Source organism: Neoarius graeffei, chromosome 10, assembly GCF_027579695.1.
Source record: "Neoarius graeffei isolate fNeoGra1 chromosome 10, fNeoGra1.pri, whole genome shotgun sequence".
NCBI classification, from domain to species: domain Eukaryota; kingdom Metazoa; phylum Chordata; class Actinopteri; order Siluriformes; family Ariidae; genus Neoarius; species Neoarius graeffei.
The window spans coordinates 92071217-92089892 of NC_083578.1; positions in this window are offsets into that span (position 1 = coordinate 92071217).

Here is an 18676-nt window from a genome sequence, read left to right on the forward strand (position 1 = left end):
ATAGTGGAGCAATATCAGAAAGGAGTTCGACAGTGTAAAATTGCAAAGAGTTTGAACATATCATCATCTACAGTGCATAATATCATCAAAAGATTCAGAGAATCTGGAAGAATCTCTGTGCGTAAGGGTCAAGGCCGGAAAACCATACGGGGTGCCCGTGATCTTCGGGCCCTTAGACGGCACTGCATCACATACAGGCATGCTTCTGTATTGGAAATCACAAAATGGGCTCAGGAATATTTCCAGAGAGCATTATCTGTGAACACAATTCACCGTGCCATCCGCCGTTGCCAGCTAAAACTCTATAGTTCAAAGAAGAAGCCGTATCTAAACATGATCCAGAAGCGCAGACGTCTTCTCTGGGCCAAGGCTCATTTAAAATGGACTGTGGCAAAGTGGAAAACTGTTCTGTGGTCAGACGAATCAAAATGTGAAGTTCTTTATGGAAATCAGGGACGCCGTGTCATTCGGACTAAAGAGGAGAAGGACGACACAAGTTGTTATCAGCGCTCAGTTCAGAAGCCTGCATCTCTGATGGTATGGGGTTGCATTAGTGCGTGTGGCATGGGCAGCTTACACATCTGGAAAGACACCATCAATGCTGAAAGGTATATCCAGGTTTTAGAGCAACATATGCTCCCATCCAGATGACGTCTCTTTCAGGGAAGACCTTGCATTTTCCAACATGACAATGCCAAACCACATACTGCATCAATTACAGCATCATGGCTGCGTAGAAGAAGGGTCCGGGTACTGAACTGGCCAGCCTTCAGTCCAGATCTTTCACCCATAGAAAACATTTGGCGCATCACAAAACGGAAGATACGACAAAAAAGACCTAAGACAGTTGAGCAACTAGAATCCTACATTAGACAAGAATGGGTTAACATTCCTCTCCCTAAACTTGAGCAACTTGTCTCCTCAGTCCCCAGACGTTTACAGACTGTTGTAAAGAGAAAAGGGGATGTCTCACAGTGGGAAACATGGCCTTGTCCCAACTTTTTTGAGATGTGTTGTTGTCATGAAATTTAAAATCACCTAATTTTTCTCTTTAAATGATACATTTTCTCAGTTTAAACATTTGATATGTCATCTATGTTCTATTCTGAATAAAATATGGAATTTTGAAACTTCCACATCATTGCATTCTGTTTTTATTTACAATTTGTACTTTGTCCCAACTTTTTTGGAATTGGGGTTGTACAATAACCAGAAAGTTTCCTGCATATTTTCAACACTTAGCTGCATTAGCTTACATGCTAAACATGTCATGGTAGGAAAAAAAAAACATTGTGTACTTTATCTATTTTTGGTATATCAAATCAAGTCAATAATATTTTGTACAGCACGTTTAACAGTAGACATCATTGCAAAGCAGCTTCACAGAAATATATAAATCCTGGATACAGATTTTAGACACAGGAATTTAGAAACTTGTCCAGATGAATTTATCTCTAATGATGAGGCCTGAGGTGAGGGTGACGAGGAAAAACTCCTTCAGACAACATGAGGAAGAAACCTTGAAAGGAACCAGACTCTAAAGGGAACCCAGCCTCATCTGGGTGATAACAGATAGCATGATTATAAATGACTCCCTTCCATAACTGTGTCTTATAAAGTCACAAAGTACAACTGTGTAACCAGGAAATTCATTATAGTTTAACAGGAAGTCTGTTTTGTTGAAGTTATCAACTGTTCATTGATGGAGACTTGAGTGTAAAACTGTTCATGACACCTGCAGTCCTAAAGTTATGATGATTGTAATCCTTAAGCATCATAGCAAAACTGTAAGTGTCCAGAGTGTCTTCTAAGTGTGTCTTTAGACTGTCCATATGGGGCCGTCCTCCACAGGAGCGAAGTGATGAAACTCCAGCCAGAAGTAGGGCATCAGAATGGATCAGGAAGGTCCAAGAGCAGGAGAGGTTCAGCATCTTACTGGGGTCTCAGGAGTGACATGTAACTCAACCGAGAGAGGGAGAGAGGGCTTGTTAGTTATGCTCATTGTCATGTAATGGTTAAGAACAGTGTACATTGTGCACTGAGTGCAAGCAGGGACTCCAGTGAGACTAAGGCCCTGTCCACACGGCAATGGATTCAGGTGAATCCGATAAAATTGTTTATCGTTTCGGCCTGGCGTCCACACGGCACCGGCGTTTTGGGTGCTCCAAAACGAAATCTTTTGAGAACGGGTTACAGAGTGGAAAGATCTGGCAACAGCGCCGTTGCAAAGTCGTCTGGATGAGTAGAATGGATTTGTTTACGATGACGTCACAACCACATGTGCTTCATGCCGGGTAGAAGTGTAACGAACTCGATGCGAGTTGTCAACAAATGCTATAACTTGGTTCATGAAACGCACTTACAAAATATTTTCACTGTGAATATTTATTGTGTAATGGTGCAAAGTGAGAGAGAGAGAGAGAGAGAGAGAGAGAGAGAGTGAGTGAGAGCCAATCCCGCCAGCAAAAATAGGGAAAAAAAGGAGCGATCTCACCTCTTCAGATGTTGGTTTAAGTCCTACAATACATTCCTCAAAAAGGGCGTAGAAGAACAAATTAATCCATCAACGTGTAGCATTCAATTTATTCCGGACCATTAAAGACGACGCCTTCCACGTAGAATCATACGTCATCCTCGCCGCCATATTGGATGGGGCAAAGCGGAGAATAAAGATGCCTCATTCATGTGCTGCTTTTAACTGTACCAACAGGTTTGCCGTCCAAACGAGATCACATGGGATTACCTTTCACAGGTGAGACTGGAAAAATACTTTTCATTGTATTTGGTCATTATAATGTAATTTTACGAACAGATTTTCCTGACTTTGTGGCTAATATGAAGTCTCGCGCATAATAGTTTATGCGCATGCGTCCTTACTACTTCTATTGTTCTGGTGTCTCCAAAGGGACCGTCTTACAGCGCCCCTAGAGGTGTGGCATGTGTATTGCATCGTTTTCAGCAAGCGTTGTGTTGCCATATGTACCTGATATTTTACTGATCCGTTGCCCATGTGGACGCGATATTTTTTTTAATAACATCTCGTTGCCGTTGTCGTGTGGATGTAGCCTAACTATGACCCTAAAGGTGTTCAGGCAAAGCACAAAACCATCATACTTCACATTATGATACCTGGCACTGTGTACAATTGCAAGCAAAACTCTTCAGACAATTATGAACACCCTCTAAACTGCTTCTACACTAATTCCTTGCCCACTCCAAAAAAACAAGCTGAGCTGCTATATCTAAAGTGTAGGGTGTGTTTTCCTCATTCTGATCTGAATAAACAACACAAAAGTGAAGTTCATTGTGACTTTGATCAAATGTGATTTACGCGCTCCATTAATTCACAAGTGCAACAGTCCCAGAACATTTTGATCAAACCTCATACACTGCAACATGGTAATGAACTCCTTGGGGATGTCCAAATTGTTTGTTATACTGGAAAGTTCATAATACTGAAATGGACCCACTTGTCACACCAAACACTCACATTATATATGAGAAGTTTTCGACACATTCTCCTTATCACAAATTTCTCCTTCCGAATCGCAATCGCAGTTCACTGACTGACTTAAAGGATCACGAACAGAGGCAATGATTTCTTCATCTGTTATGGAAATGATGGAGGTTACCGGTGTATCATTGTCAATGTCCACACACTGACCCACTACATTTTCTAAATCTTCACCATTCAGTTCATTCATGCGTTACAAATCACTGATGATGTTATTTATGTCACACCGCGGGGCTGGGTGAGGCGGGGGGGGGGGGGGGGGGGGGGGGGGGGTAAAAACACTGCCGGTGCACTTTAACTAGGTGTTAAGTTTAGCGGGATCAGCAGTCATTTCATCCTTTTATTGATCCTTTGATCAGTGTTCTTGATAATTGTTAGTGATTGACACCTAAGCGAGGCTTGTTAAGCCTTTGTTTTATGGCATTAACATGTATTGTTAACTCAACAGCAGACTTGATCACTTATTGTTTGTGTCTGGGGGGAAGAGGAGCTCATGGCTCAGTGTGTCATGTAAGCAAGAGAATGATGGAAGTAATTGCAGGAAGAGTGTTTATTTAAAACAGACACACAAACAGTTCAGGAACGTAAGACAAAGGCAGGGTCGTGAAACAGGTAATGGTCGCGCGAGACACAAACAGAATGGCGGAGAGAAAGATGAAAGGTGGAGTCCAAATACACAAAACAAACTCAGAACCAGAAAGGCAATACACAGATACAAGGCTTGGTAATGTAAGACACTCGGTACAGCACATATACTTCACCAAGTCTGTGTGTTTAGAGAGTCTTTATAAGAGTGCTGTGATTTTGCTCTAATCTGGAACAGGTGCATGGTACTGTAATTAATCCTAATGGTGCTGCGTACACTGAGCACCAATGCACAAGAACGTGACACAGTTTTTTTTTTGAAGACTCTGAATCATTGTCATTAAAAGTGGGGGAGGCGATCTTAATTAGATAGACGTGAAAGTTCGTCGTAAAAGAGTTTGTTATAGCGCGGTTGCAGTGTATTATGTTTTTAAATGATCAAATATGTTTTGTTTCTATTTAGGAACTTTTGGGCAGTGAATTCATGATCCTTGGTCTCATGAAACAATAGAAACTGTATGTTTCTATAATGTGGATGTTTTCCACAGTCACGCCTCAGGGCTGAAATATACAGAGTCATTCAGCTGTAAGCTCCTGCTCTTCAACAATTCTGTTTCCAGAGATCACTAAAGTTCACCTGCTCATTCCTCAATAATGGTTCTAATCTTTGATGAACCAGCAATGGTAGGCTGTGCTTAATGACGTTAATCTGTGATTAGCTTTGCGCAATTATAATGTGTGTTGGGCAGGGATCAAAAGGTTCAATTAGTGCATATTTATTGGATTAACAGGTCGTGAAGCAGATGCACCCGAGCACACCATGTTTATGTATTATTTATTGCAGGAGATTGAAATTTGTTGCAGTATTAAACATGGGGAATGCCATGAACTAATGGTTAGAGAAGCAGCTTTGGGACAGAAAGGTCACTTGTTTGATTCCCTGGACCAGCAGGACTGGCTGAAGTGCCCTTGAGCAGGGCAACGAACCCCAGGCTGCTCTGGGTGTGTTGTACACTGCTCCCCAGGCTGCCCCCCCCCCCCCCCCCCCCCCCACACACACACACACACACTGTCTGTCCCTCTCAGTTATATGTCAATCCTGAGCTCGAGATGCTGAACCTCTTCTGCTCCTCAGACCTGCCTAATCCATCCTGATGCCCTACATCTGGTTGGAGTCTCATCACATCGCTCCTGTGGAGGACGGCCCCATGAGGACAGTTGAAAGTCGCACTTGGAGGACGCTCTGGACTCTTACAGTAATGCTTTAATGTCTGAGGACTACAGTTAACTTGATAACTTTAAGACTGCAGTTGTCATGAACAGTTTTACACTCGTCTCCATCAATGAACAGTTTATAAATTCAACAAAACAGACTTCCTGTTAAACTATAATGAATTTCCTGGTTACACAGTTGTACTTTGTGATTCTATAGGACACAGTTATAGAAGTGAGTTATTTATAATCACGCTATCTGTTATCACCCAGATGGGGATGGGTTCCCTTTAGAGCCTGGTTCCTCTTGAGGTTTCTTCCTCATGTCGCCTGAGGGAGTTTTTCCTCAACACCGTCACCTCAGGCTAAATCAATGGGGATAAATTAGGGATAAAATTAGCTCATGTTTAAAGTCTTTAATTTTCTGTAAAGCTGCTTTGCAACAATGTCTGTATTTAAAAGCACGATACAAATAAACTTGACTTGACTCTGGATAAGAGCGTCTGCTAAAGGCCTGTAATGTAAAAAACGCACTGACAAGAATTCCAGGTTGTAAAAAAAAAAAATCAGGTCTCCAAATAGAGATTATTAATTTGTGCTCACAGCACTGGTGCAAACCGTTACTCTCACTCAGGATCTTTCTACTTTATTATTCTTCTTATTATTCTTTTCCTAATGTTTTTAGGACGCTATTTCTCCCTCAGTTTTCAACCAGTCATCACCAAATTTCACATGAAGAATACCGCTGGGCTGAATTACGTTGCTATGACTTTTGGTGCTGATCTGGATCACCAAACTGGAATGATCCATGAAAAACAGGGGGGTTTCAGTCACTTATAACTCTGTCAATTTTCATGATTTTTTCAATCAGTTTTTAAAATTTTGTTCAGGGTGGCAGGACACAACTTTCCTCACTAAGCGTCATTCTCTATCTCTTACCATTCTGGATCTCTAGGGTATGGTGACCAGACGCAGAGGTGGACAGTAACGAAGTACATTTACTTGAGTACTGTACTTACAGTAAGTACACTTTTTGAGTATCTGTACTTTACTTGAGTAGTTTTTTTTAAACTTATGACTTTAACTTCACCAAATTTGAAAGGCAAATATCGTACTTTTCACTCCACTACATTTCTGTCAAGTTCCTCATTACTCGTTACTATGAAGCAGCTTTGAAAGTGGATGTTTTTTTCTTTTCTTTTCTTTTCTTTTCTTTTCTAAAACATGATTGTTTTTTTCACAGGTGACACTGAGACAGTCTATCAGTAATCACTAGGGTCACATCGCATCCATAGACTGTATAAAATCAAGTTCAATGATTTCTCAGCAGTGTTATTTAAACACGATCAGTTGATAGCAGAATGGAAGGATGTGGTTCTTCTGGGGAATGAAAGCACCCAGGGCCATATCTAGAAGCCATGTTTCCATTTTCTGAAAGGATTAAAGATTTGTTTCGTTTTAAACGTTTGCTTTGTTTGCCGAAAACGAACCACATTACGGCCTGCAAAAACTCTCCGTCCAACCTGCGGAAGCATATTGAGGTATATAAATGTTTTATTCCAAGAGAAAGTTTGCAATGAAGTTGTCTGTGCTTTTAGAGCTAGTGATAACATTACAATAGCTACACAGTCTGGTTAGTCAAATGACTTTCTATGGATTTGCCCACCAAGTTGCCATAGCCTTGTCCACAGCTAACATTAACAAATAGCTAGTTAACTCAGACACTGTTAGTTAGCATGTAAAAATGGAGTTATGCTAACATGAATAACATTAACTTATCTGAAGTCCTTTCAGAAATATGTTTTAGCATAATCATGCCAAATAAACAGAATGCAAACATTTTTCTTTTCTAGTAGCGTTAGCTATCCAATATGATTTCAAGCTTGAAAAGAGTTTGCTAGCATGTCAGGTGGAGTGTCACTGACTAGCTAGCTTGATGTTAAACCACCATGATGCACAGCATGTGTTCATTTTCTGAATTCACATTTCTGTCTTTGGTAATGGCATTAGGTTTTGTAAGTGTTGTGGCAATAATACAACAATGCGTTGACAGAAACTGTACTTTTAATCCTTAAGTATTTTTAAAAGCAAGTACTTCAGTACTTTAAGTAAAAATTTGACTGGACAACTTTCACTTGTATCGGAGTAACATTTGACCAGCGGGATCTGTACTTTGACTTAAGTAATGAAGTTGGGTTCTTTGTCCACCTCTCCAGATGTCCCGGTTTGTAACAGCTAGCACAAATTACTGTGATTTTAGTCACAGTCTCGATCTAGTTTTCTCTTATACTTACTGTAGTTAATTTTTGTTTGTATAAACAATGTGAGTAAACAATCTAAATCTTAAAATCTTAAAAATCATAAAGCTGGTGTTGTGCAGATTGTTTGGCTTGAGATTGCTGCATTTTCTACACAGACGATCTTTACCAAGTAGATCAGGTTAGCCAGAACAACTGAGAATAACAGCAGTTTATTTTTTCTAGGTTACAGTAATTTATTGCTGTTTGTTTTCCCTTCTTTTTCATACTAAATGCTGTTGGTTTGTACCTGAATCTTTCCCCAATCATCTGTCACAACCAGCCCATACTCCGGGATCTCCAACTCCCAGAATCCTCCAGCCGAAACCACACTATTCCAGTCCACAGCATCTGCTCCTTCAAGTCAAGTCAAGTCAAGTCAAGTCGACTTTATTGTCAAATATGCTATACATGCTTGACATACAGCACAGGCAGAGGGGGGAGGAGTGGCAGAACAGGGAGGGAGTTGAGCCTCCTGACCACCTGGTGAAAGAAACCGTCCTTGAGCCTGCTGGTTTTGGCCCGGAGACTCCGCAGTCTCCTCCCCGACGGCAGCAGGCTGAAGAGGCTGTGAGATGGGTGGGTGGGGTCACCTGCAATCCTGATGGCTTTGTGGGTGAGGCAGGAGTTATAAATATCCATTAGAGAAGGAAGAGAGACACCAGTGATCCTCTCAGCTGCTCTCACGATGCGCTGCAGAGACTTGCAGCAGGACACGGTGCAGGCACCGTACCACACAGTGATGCAGCTGGTCAGGATGTTCTCGATGGTGCCTCTGTAGAATGTGTGCATGATGGGGGCCAGGACTTTTGCTCTCCTTAGTTTGCCGAGGAAGTACAGACGCTGTTGGGCTTTTTTGGCCAGTGATGCAGTGTTGTTGCTCCAGGACAGGTCTTCAGAGATGTGCACACCCAGAAACTTGGTGCTGCTCACCCTCTCCACTGCAGCACTGTCGATAGTTAGTGGAGCATGCTGGGTGTGCTCTCTCCTGAAGTCCACAACAATCTCCTTCGTCTTCTCCACGTTCAGGCGGAGATTGTTGTCCTTGCACCACATGGCCAAGCAGCTCACCTCACTCCTGTAGATTGTCTCATCGCCATTGTTGATGAGACCCACCACAGTCGTGTCATCCGCAAACTTAATGAAGAGATTTGAGCTGGATGTTGGTGTGCAGTCGTGGGTCAGCAGAGTGAAGAGGAGGGGGCTCAGCACACATCCTTGGGGGTCCCCCGTGTTCAATGTGATGATGCTGGAGGAGTTGCTGCCGACCCGTACAGCCTGTGGTCTCCCCATCAGGAAGTCCAGCAGCCAGTTGCACAGGGAGGTGTTGAATCCCAGCTGGTCCAGTTTATGAATGAGCTGCTGAGGAATGATTGTGTTGAATGCTGAGCTAAAGTCTATGAACAGCATTCTGACATATGAGTCTTTTGTCTCCAGGTGGGTGAGGGCTAAGTGGAGGGCAGTGGAGATGGTGTCATCGGTCGAACCGTTGGACTGATATGCAAACTGGAAAGGGTCCAGGGTGGGGGGAGGGCAGATTTGATATGCCGCATGACTAGCTGCTCGAAGCACTTCATGAGGATGGGAGTGAGTACAACCGGGCGGTAGTCATTGAAGCAGGATGGAGACGGCTTCTTCGGGACCGGGATGATGGTGGTGGCTTTGAGGCATGTGGGGACAACAGCCTGGCTCAATGAGATGTTGAAGATGTCTGTAAAGACATCTGTGAGCTCCTTGGCACAGTCTCTCAGGACACGACCAGGAATGTTATCAGGACCTGGGGCTTTCCATGCATTTGTCATCCTGAGAGCTCTCCTCACACTGTCTGGGGACAGCATCAACACCTGGTCGCCAGGAGGTGGTGGGGTCTTCTGTGCCGTGGTGCTGTTGTCTGCCTCAAAGTGAGCGAAGAAGTCGTTCAACTGATTCAGCAGAGAGGTGGAGTTATCACAGGTCTGCGGTGAGGGCTTGTAGTCTGTGATGGTCTGAATCCCCCCCCCACAGGTTCCTGGTGTCTCTGCTGTCGTTGAAGTAGTCAGCAATGTTCCTGGAATACTGTCTCTTGGCCACCCTGATGCCTTGTGACAGGTTGGCCCTAGCTGTCCTCAGGCCCACCTCATCCCCAGCTCTGAAGGCAGTGTTCCAAGCCCTCAGGAGCCTGTGGACTTCCCCTGTCAGCCATGGCTTCTGATTTGCCTGAATGGAGATGGTTCTGGTGACTGTAACATCATCCATGCACTTCCTCACGTAGGCAGTGATGGTCTCCGTGTACTCCTGGAGATCTGTGATGTTGTTGTAGGTGGCCGCCTATCTGAACATGCTCCAGTCAGTGGTGGAAAAACAGTCCTGGAGTGCCTCTGAGGACCCCTCTGGCCACACTCGTACTTGCTTTGTAGCTGGTTTGGTGACTTTAACCAGTGGCCTGTATGCTGGCATTAGCATAACAGTGGAGTGATCTGAGGCCCCAAGGTGGGGGAGGGGGAGGGCTTTGTAGGCACCTTTATGCATGGTGTAAACATTGTCCAGAGTATTGTTTCCACGTGTGGGAAAGTTGATATGTCCATAGAGTTTTGGAAACACGCTCCTGGGGTTTGCATGGTTGAAATCCCCAGCCAGGATGAGGAAAGCATCTGGGTGGGCTGTCTGCTGCTCACTGATGTGCTGATAGAGTTCATTCAGTGCTTCACTCCTCTTGCTATTGGAGCCGGGAGGGATGTATATTGCTACCAGCAATATGGCTGTAAATTCCCTTGGCAGATAGAATGACTGGCACTTAATAATTATAAACTCCACCAGTGGTGAGCAGTGTTTGCAGACCATGACAGCATCATGGCACCAGGCATCACTGATGTAAACACAGAGTCCTCCACCGCAAGTCTTCTCCCCCTCAACTAGCGTGCTGTCTGACCGGTAGCATGTTAGCTGGGCTAGCTGAATGGCACAGTCCGGGACGCTGTTGTTAAGCCATATTTCCACAAACACAAGGACACAACACTCACTCACAGACTTAGAAGATGAGCGGAGTAGGCAGACATAATCCAGCTTGTTGTCCAGCGAGCGTATGTTGGCCAGAGTGATGGTAGGGATAGCTGGCTGGTGAGGGCTAGCCGCTAGCCTAGCCCGGATACCTCCATGCTTGCCCCTCTTCTGCTTCCGCATGTTCCGCCTGTGGCGCTTCCACTGTGGGCTGGATGCAGGAGTGGGGGTCAGTGGTTGAGCAGGCCTCCGGTGCAAACCGTAGTCGCATAGCACTTCCACATCTGCTGGATTTATATCCATGGATATAGTTCTGTGGATGTCAAGCAGAAACTCACAGGAGTATGTGCGCCTTAAGACTGATGGACACGACAAAGACGAACAGATACCATACCTGCCAACCTGTACGCATCTTGCGTAGCCGCTACGAATTTTTACCTCATTGTACGAGTGTACGTTTTCACATTAAAAAGTACGCATATCGTCCGAACTCGCATTTCAGTCAAGTTCTAGCTGAAGTTGATACCACTGATCTGGGAGAAAACTCAAAGCCAGAATGGAACGCTTTGCCCAATCCCCCCGGCCCTCTTCCAGAGCATGTGGCTCTGCCCTCTTCACCCCTCCCCTTCCTCCTTCGCGTCTCTGACTTGAGTGCAGCAGTGCAGCCAGAGGTCAGGTGGCTAGAGCGAGTCAGGGATTGAAACGTTGGTTAGAGAAGAGAGATTTCATCGATAGTCAACAATCCATTCTGCAAAGATCACTGGAAAGGTGAAAACATTAGGTCAGCCCAATAAACCGACATTGTTAACCCCTCGTGAACGTTATACCAGGGCTTTCCACTAAGGCCCACTTTACACAGGGATGGTCTGAAACAAAAACGCAAAAGTCTGTTTTCGTTCTCACTTTTTTCCGCGTCTACACGACCGTTTTCAAGGAGGAAATCTGCGTCTATATGGTGACACATAAATGTGTGGAATTCAATTGGATGTTGTAATAGAGTGTGCCGAGCGGATGGAGTAGTCAGTCAGAATGATGAGCAAAACAAGGAAAATTCTTGTACAAAAATAGTTTTCTTTTTATTCTTAAGCCGGCAGTTAACACAAACAGGACAAACAAACAAAAAAAAAAAAACACTGATGACAAAACCAAACAAAAAAAAAAAAATCTGGGACAAAATGCCCACGCAAGCTAGGCTACTCTGGCATTACTCACACAGAGCTCAAGTCATGCGTCCTCTCCCTGCCGAGGCCATCTCCCCCGAATGAACAGTGCAGCGCATATTTAAAAGACTACATCACAGTCTTAACACAATTAAAATCAACACATCTAGACAGATTTTAACAGTTCTAAACATTTTCACTGCATGCATTTCACTCCTACAACAATGTGCAGACCTTAAATATTACAACAAACACTTACGTAAGATTTTTAGACCATTTCTCTCCGCTCTAATGAGCTGCTTTCCCGCGCATCGAGGAAGAAACCTTGAAAGCGCTTTCAGACCTGCGTTCTGGTTTGGTCCCGCACCCGGAAGACTACAGCAGGTAAATGGCTACAAATATTTCTGGCTGATGTTAGATAAACTCTAGCAGAAAAGGATTCAGATGTTAAATGTGCGCACTTAATGAATCTTTACACGCTATTGTTTATAGTGAAAACTAATAAATGCTTGCACTTTTTAAACCTGTGTCGCGTCTTTTACTATGAACACATGTACCAAACATTTCAGGTTTACATATCTAAAAGTTGTAACAAATGTACCCGTAACAAAACATACTTGTAAAGCCCCCATTACCAAACCCACAACAAACATACAACACAGATTGTATTTGGAATGTCTTTGCAACTGTGGTTTAGTCCATTGCACTTGACCATTGAAACATGACCAGCGGGAGGAACCGCTGTTTAGTGACAGACGCATTGCGCTCTGTCACAGATGTGCATGCCAGGCGGCTAGGTGGTGCTGTGAAAGACCTCCGCTATGTCTGCATGCATGCGCAACGTCTTCCGTCTTGTCTGATCTGCACATCTGTGCCGCGAAAACTTTGACTACTCTGGCTATGGTAAGTAAGAAAGTAAGTAAAAAAGTAAGCGCATTCTATACCCGCCTCTGTTCATTAACGGTATATGTGCAGATTCGGTATAGATGTTCGAAGGACTCCTGGACATTTATTAAAGCTGCCAGAGCAGCTTGAAGGTCCGTTGGATCGATGTAATCAGACGTGCTCTTACTTTTTTACTTTCTTACTTCCCGGGCTGGCATGTACAGTATATGACATATGTATGATGTAAACGCATACCCGACATGAGCAGATCCGAGCAGAGTTTCGCGTATTGGGTAGTTTAGACGGATATGCAACAGGGGCTGTTTTTAACTTATCCACTTTGAAAGGCGTTTTCAATTTTTTCCATTTTTCAGCCTCGGAAACACCGTCCCCGTGTAGACGAAAGGCACTTCCGATAAAATATTTAGTCATTTTTACCCGACAGTGTCCTCGTGTAAACGGGCCCTAAGGCTCATACTAGTCAGCCATGGGGGGGTGAGAGAGAGAGAGAGCAAGCAGCCCCACCCCTCTCTGCTCCCTGAGTGCAGCCCCGCCCCTCTCTGCTCCCTGAGTGGAGCTCGTCGCCTTTGTAACGGTGCTCGGTGCAGGGAAGAGACACAATATGACAAGCAAAGAGCGCTTTTTCTCAGAGTTCCCTCTCCTCGAACAATGGGGATTTACACGGAAACGAAAGGAGGTACTGACAAAATTCTTTCACATTGAGTGCTACAAGGCTCCCATGAACACATTGATGTAATTTTTTTGTCCCTAGTTTAAAAAATGTGGACACTAGAGTGAGTTAAAAACAAGTGACTTTTCTGATTTTGCAGTAAAAGCGCTGCCAGGTTTATAATGGGAGTCTATGGGGCAGCGCGCCTGTCCTCTCCTTACTTTCAGGCTTCTCATTCAAAAACTGTAAATCCTATTGCTCAGGTAGAAACATTGTGTGAATCAAGACAAGTGTGACTACAACTTTTGAGAAAATTATGTGTGTAGAGTGAAAATTGTGGCTGAAAACACAGTTTAAATGAGAAAGTTAGAGCTTTTTTTTTTCAAGCTGCCTCCACTCTAAACTCCTGAGCTCCACTGGTGTGTAACGCAATAGACACCCATTATAAAGCCGGAATTTCTCCAGGTGTGCTCATGGTGTTTGATCTGTGACTGATCAAAAAGTATAGAACCTAGCAAAAAAGTTGAATGCCAGATCCACACAGGAGAATTTTGTCTCTGTTTTAAAGTTTGAATCATGTCTCTAGGTGAAAGACAAAATAAGCGTTATCTCTGCTTCTGTTCCCTCCGATGTCGCCTCCGACGGCCCCGACACACTACTGCCTCCGCTGAGTGCGCGCACACACCGCATGTCGGGGCCACGGATGAGTTACTCTCCCTTGGTCAACGAAGTTGGCGGGGAATTTGTGGTTATTATCGGTACAAACAGCGCGAATCACAACTTAAATGAGTGCGGTTCAGTTTGACATTATTGTCAGTCCGTTAGATAAACATTTAATTTTATTAAAATCGAAAATTAATATTTAGAGCCTGTGGGCTACAAAAATAATAGTCATTAAAGTAGCCGGCTGGACTTAATTGTGTAGTCGGCTGTATGGCCGGCAGCCGGCGCTTGTGGAAAGCCCTGGTTATATTCGTTCACCAACTCAATATGCTGCAATACTTCAGGCTTTCCCACATGCATGTTTCAGACAGAAACTGAACATATGGAGCCCGAACCGAGCGACAAACGTGTTCGGAAACCCCAAAGATTTCTGGAAAGCTATCGGGAGAGGTGGCCTTGTCTCACACGGTCGCAGTTACCCAGCCACGCATTCTGCACGGTGTGCAAGATTGATATAGACATCAGTCACCAAGGAGCAACAGGTATGCTAACACCGTCCCACACACGCCCATTAAAGTACTGCAATAAGAAGTTTTAGCTAACTGGAAGGCAGTGCGTAACACTTTTACTGTTATGCACGGCCTTCCTATATTTGTAACAGAAACGGTTGTGTTTCACGTGTACTCAAGAGCTTCCTAGCCGTTATTTTGTGCATTTACAACACCAACAGTACAGGCTAGTTCTTCATTTAACTTTGAAGCTGTCACTCGAGGTTGCATATTCAATGCAGTAACCAACGAAACCTGATTACAATTCCTCTCGCGCTCTCATTGAATCACTATGATAAGTACCACTTTATTGATGTGCTCAACAAAACGTAGCATGTCGTATATCTTAAGGGCAGTCGGTAACTTCTGTCAATGGTAGCCTAGAATGTTTGCAGATGATGTGAAGTCGAAAATTGGTCATCCCTCTTATGAAAAAAACTGCGTGGTACTGCAGTATCAAATGCTTTTTTCTACAGTATTACTGCAGTAAATGCAATATTTCAAATGCAAATGCAATAGTTTGCACATGAAAAAGGCATACTACAAAATACTGCAGTGTACTGTATAATGCAATATTTTGGACGTGTGTGTGTGGGGGGTCTGCACAGTGCAGGAAAAAAATGTCAGTTTCCCATTTATACACTGCATGTCCCATAAGGGCCTTATAAAAACCTGGGTCTGTAATGTTTGTTGTGCTTTTCAAAATGGAAGGAAGTTCCCAAGAGCCATCAATAACAGTTTCCCAAAGTCTATCAATAGGAATGTTTTACAAAACTGGACTATGTTCCCAAGGTCAATCAATAAAACTGGATTGAAAGTGTGTTTTTGGTCTGCTGGTTGTGGTCTGTGGGGGCGCATGTGCGCCGGGTTGGGGTGAGGTTGACGCGGGGGGGGGGGGGGGGGGGGGGTACTCATGAAATTGTAAAATTGTACTCATAAAATTTTTTCAAGGTTGGCAGGTATGAGATACACGCTGTTTTAAAACACAAAAAACACCGTTCTGTCGGGACGGAGAGGAGCCGCTGCATGTGTACACGCCGCCATCTTAAAACAATAATGAGCACCTGTTGCTCATTTACTCTCATCAAATTTAGTATAAATTCCCCACTCATTAACTCACTTCTTTGCTAAGTCTTGTTTGTGGTTTCTCTGGTTTCTCTCTTGTTTTGCCTCTTTGTAAACTATTATAAAACATGCAATATTGGAATAAAATGTTCTACTCGGTTTGATCAATAATGTCTGTTACTGAAAATAAGTAAATATGAAGGAATGTAGTCCTGCGATGACCTGCTGACTTATCCAGGGTGTACCCCACCTCTCGCCCATAGTCAGCTGGGGATAGGCTCCAGCTCACCTGCGACCCTGTACAGGATATGTGGCTACAGATAATGGATGGATGGATGAAGGAATGTAATATTTAAAACCCATTCTGTACTTTTTTTTGAGAACTTTATTTCAAACAGTCAGTGAACATTCACAAGAAAGACAAAAGGGACAGATTAAATGAACTAAAGAAAAAAATAAAATAAACAGATAATAATAATAATAATAATAATAATAATAATAATAATAATAAACACATGATAATAAAACAAAAAATAAAGCAGTAAACGCAAGGTTACTGAATAAAAAATCAAGTAAAGACATTAAACATAGTGCACATATTAATAGTTTTAGCTGTTTTTTTTTTTTTTTACAGGGGAACCTGTTGCAATGTTCTGCTCCAATTCTCTCCTGAGCACCAAGAAATGAAGCTTCTTGTTTGAGAATTTGTAATTATGAATGTGAAATTTGGTGAGAAGTAAGATCAGACTGATGAGGAAAAATGCATTATTGTCCTTATTACTGTGAACATAACAAGCAAATAGAACATTCCTATAGTAAAGAATAAAGTCACAGAGAAGATTAACAATAAAGGAGTTAATGTCTTTCCAACCAAACTTTACATGTTTCACTTCCTGCATTTACTTTCAAGTGAAATGTCATCCTGCGGGTCACACGTTAACTTGCTCCTCTATGATGGCTGTGTTTCTGGTTCTCTTTGTGTAGTAGGTTTAATTGGTGTGGTATGAAAGAACAAGACCATAGACGAGAATTTAAATGCTAACTTAATGTCTATTATTTAAACATGGAAGATCATTATTACAACCAGCAATTGTGGGTGTGTTCTGAAACCCCTTAACAGAAAGGAGATAAAAAAAAAGAGCAATAATCCATGTCATTATGTGGGTGGAGGAATGCTATATCTGTCAAAACACACCTTCAGCTTCATCAGGTTAGTAACACACCTCAACAGGCACTCACACACCTTTACTAGACTGCAAGCAATGACACGTTCTTTTATTTATTTAATAATTTATTTTGATACCTTTCATTTTGAAGCTACAGGGCAGGGACTAAAAGCCCATTTTTTGCCCTTGAGGCAAATGCTGTGTAATATCTTGCTACCATATAATTACAGGACAGGTATTTCATATGAAGTGTGACGTACATAGGGCAGGGACACAAACATACAAAAGGAATTTGAAAAACAGGTATTGATTACGGCTCATAAACCAGAGAGTTAAGAATGTTTCTTGGTCAATTGTGAGAATAGATTACCAAAAAAAACGCACTGTGTAATAATTTACTAAAGATCATACTGATTTTTGAACAGTGAAAGCAACTCCTCTGTAAAAATCAACAACTGATATTAAATAAGCACAGTAATATGATCTATAACAGGATGTTCCTCTCAGAAATTCAGCACTAGACTCTTGAACTTTGTATCGATACTTATATTTTATTACGTACATTTTTCTGTTTTGTGAATATTTCTACCATACTCTATTATAAACCTTTCTTTCAGCTATAACTTTTTACAACACTGCATTTTTACTCGAATACATTTTCCCCAACACCATTGTTATTTCCTGCACATTCACTCTTTATTTCAATAAAGATTGGATAAATTCGGTAAGCTTTTTTCTTGGCGCTTAAGATCAGCGTCAATTCATAATGTTCACCTGAGCAGACTCAAAAAAACTGAATCAAAGAGTCAAATCAAAGAGTCAGTTACAAGAACCAAATCAATTGCTCTCTGCTTTTGACCTCAATAGGAAAAAAAAACCAACAAGAAAGATGACTGAGGTAAAAATAAATCCGGGCTCAACATTAAGTCTTTAATCCACTGCAAGATTTTCCACTTGTCCTGACCGTAACCTTTTTATTACGATGTATTTATTAGTTCAGTGAAAGGAAAGTGAGAAACAACGTTTATCAAAAAGCAGGTATAGTTATCCCCTCCTAGAACTGCCACCTTATTGTGGTGGAGGGGTTTGTGTGCTTGAATGATCCTAGGAGCTATGTTGTCGGGGGCATTACGCCCCTGTTAGGGTCTCCCAAGGCAGACAGGTCCTAGGTGACAGGCCAGACAAAGAGCAGTTCACCAAAGCCCCTTATGGATAACAATCGATCAAGGACCGTGATGTTGCCCGGTATGGCACAGCTGGGGCCCCACCCTGGAGCCAGGCCTGGGGTTGGGGCTCGTATGCGAGCGCTTGGTGGCCGGGCCTTTGCCTACAGGGCCCTAAAGCGGTGACGTGGGCCCGACCTCCTGTGGGTTCACCACCCACAGAGGTAGCCGTAGGGGACTGGTGCAGTGTGAATTGGGCGGCAGTTGAAGGCAGGGGCCTCGACGACCTGATCCCCGAACACAGCAGCTAGCTGCTGGGACATGGAATCTCACTTCGCTGGGGGGGAAAGAGCCTGAGTTTGTGTGGGAGGTTGAGAGGTACCGGCTAGAGATAGTCGGGCTCACCTCCACGCACAGCTTGGGCTCCGGAACCCAGCTCCTCAAGAGGGGCTGGACTCTCCAATTCTCTGGAGTCGCCCATGGTGAACAGCGGAGGGCTGGTGTGGGCTTGCTTATAGCTCCCCAGCTCAGCTGCCATGTGTTGTAGTTTACCCCAGTGAACGAGAGGGTCGCCTCTCTGTGCCTTCGGATTGGGGAGAGGGCCCTTGCTGTTGTTTGTGCCTACAGACCAAATAGCAGTATAGAGTATCCAGCCTTCTTGGAGTCCCTGGGAGTGGTACTGAGAGGTGCTCAGACTGGGGACTCCATTGTTCTACTGGGGGACTTCAACACTCACGTGGGCGATGACAGTGATACCTGGAGGGGCGTGATT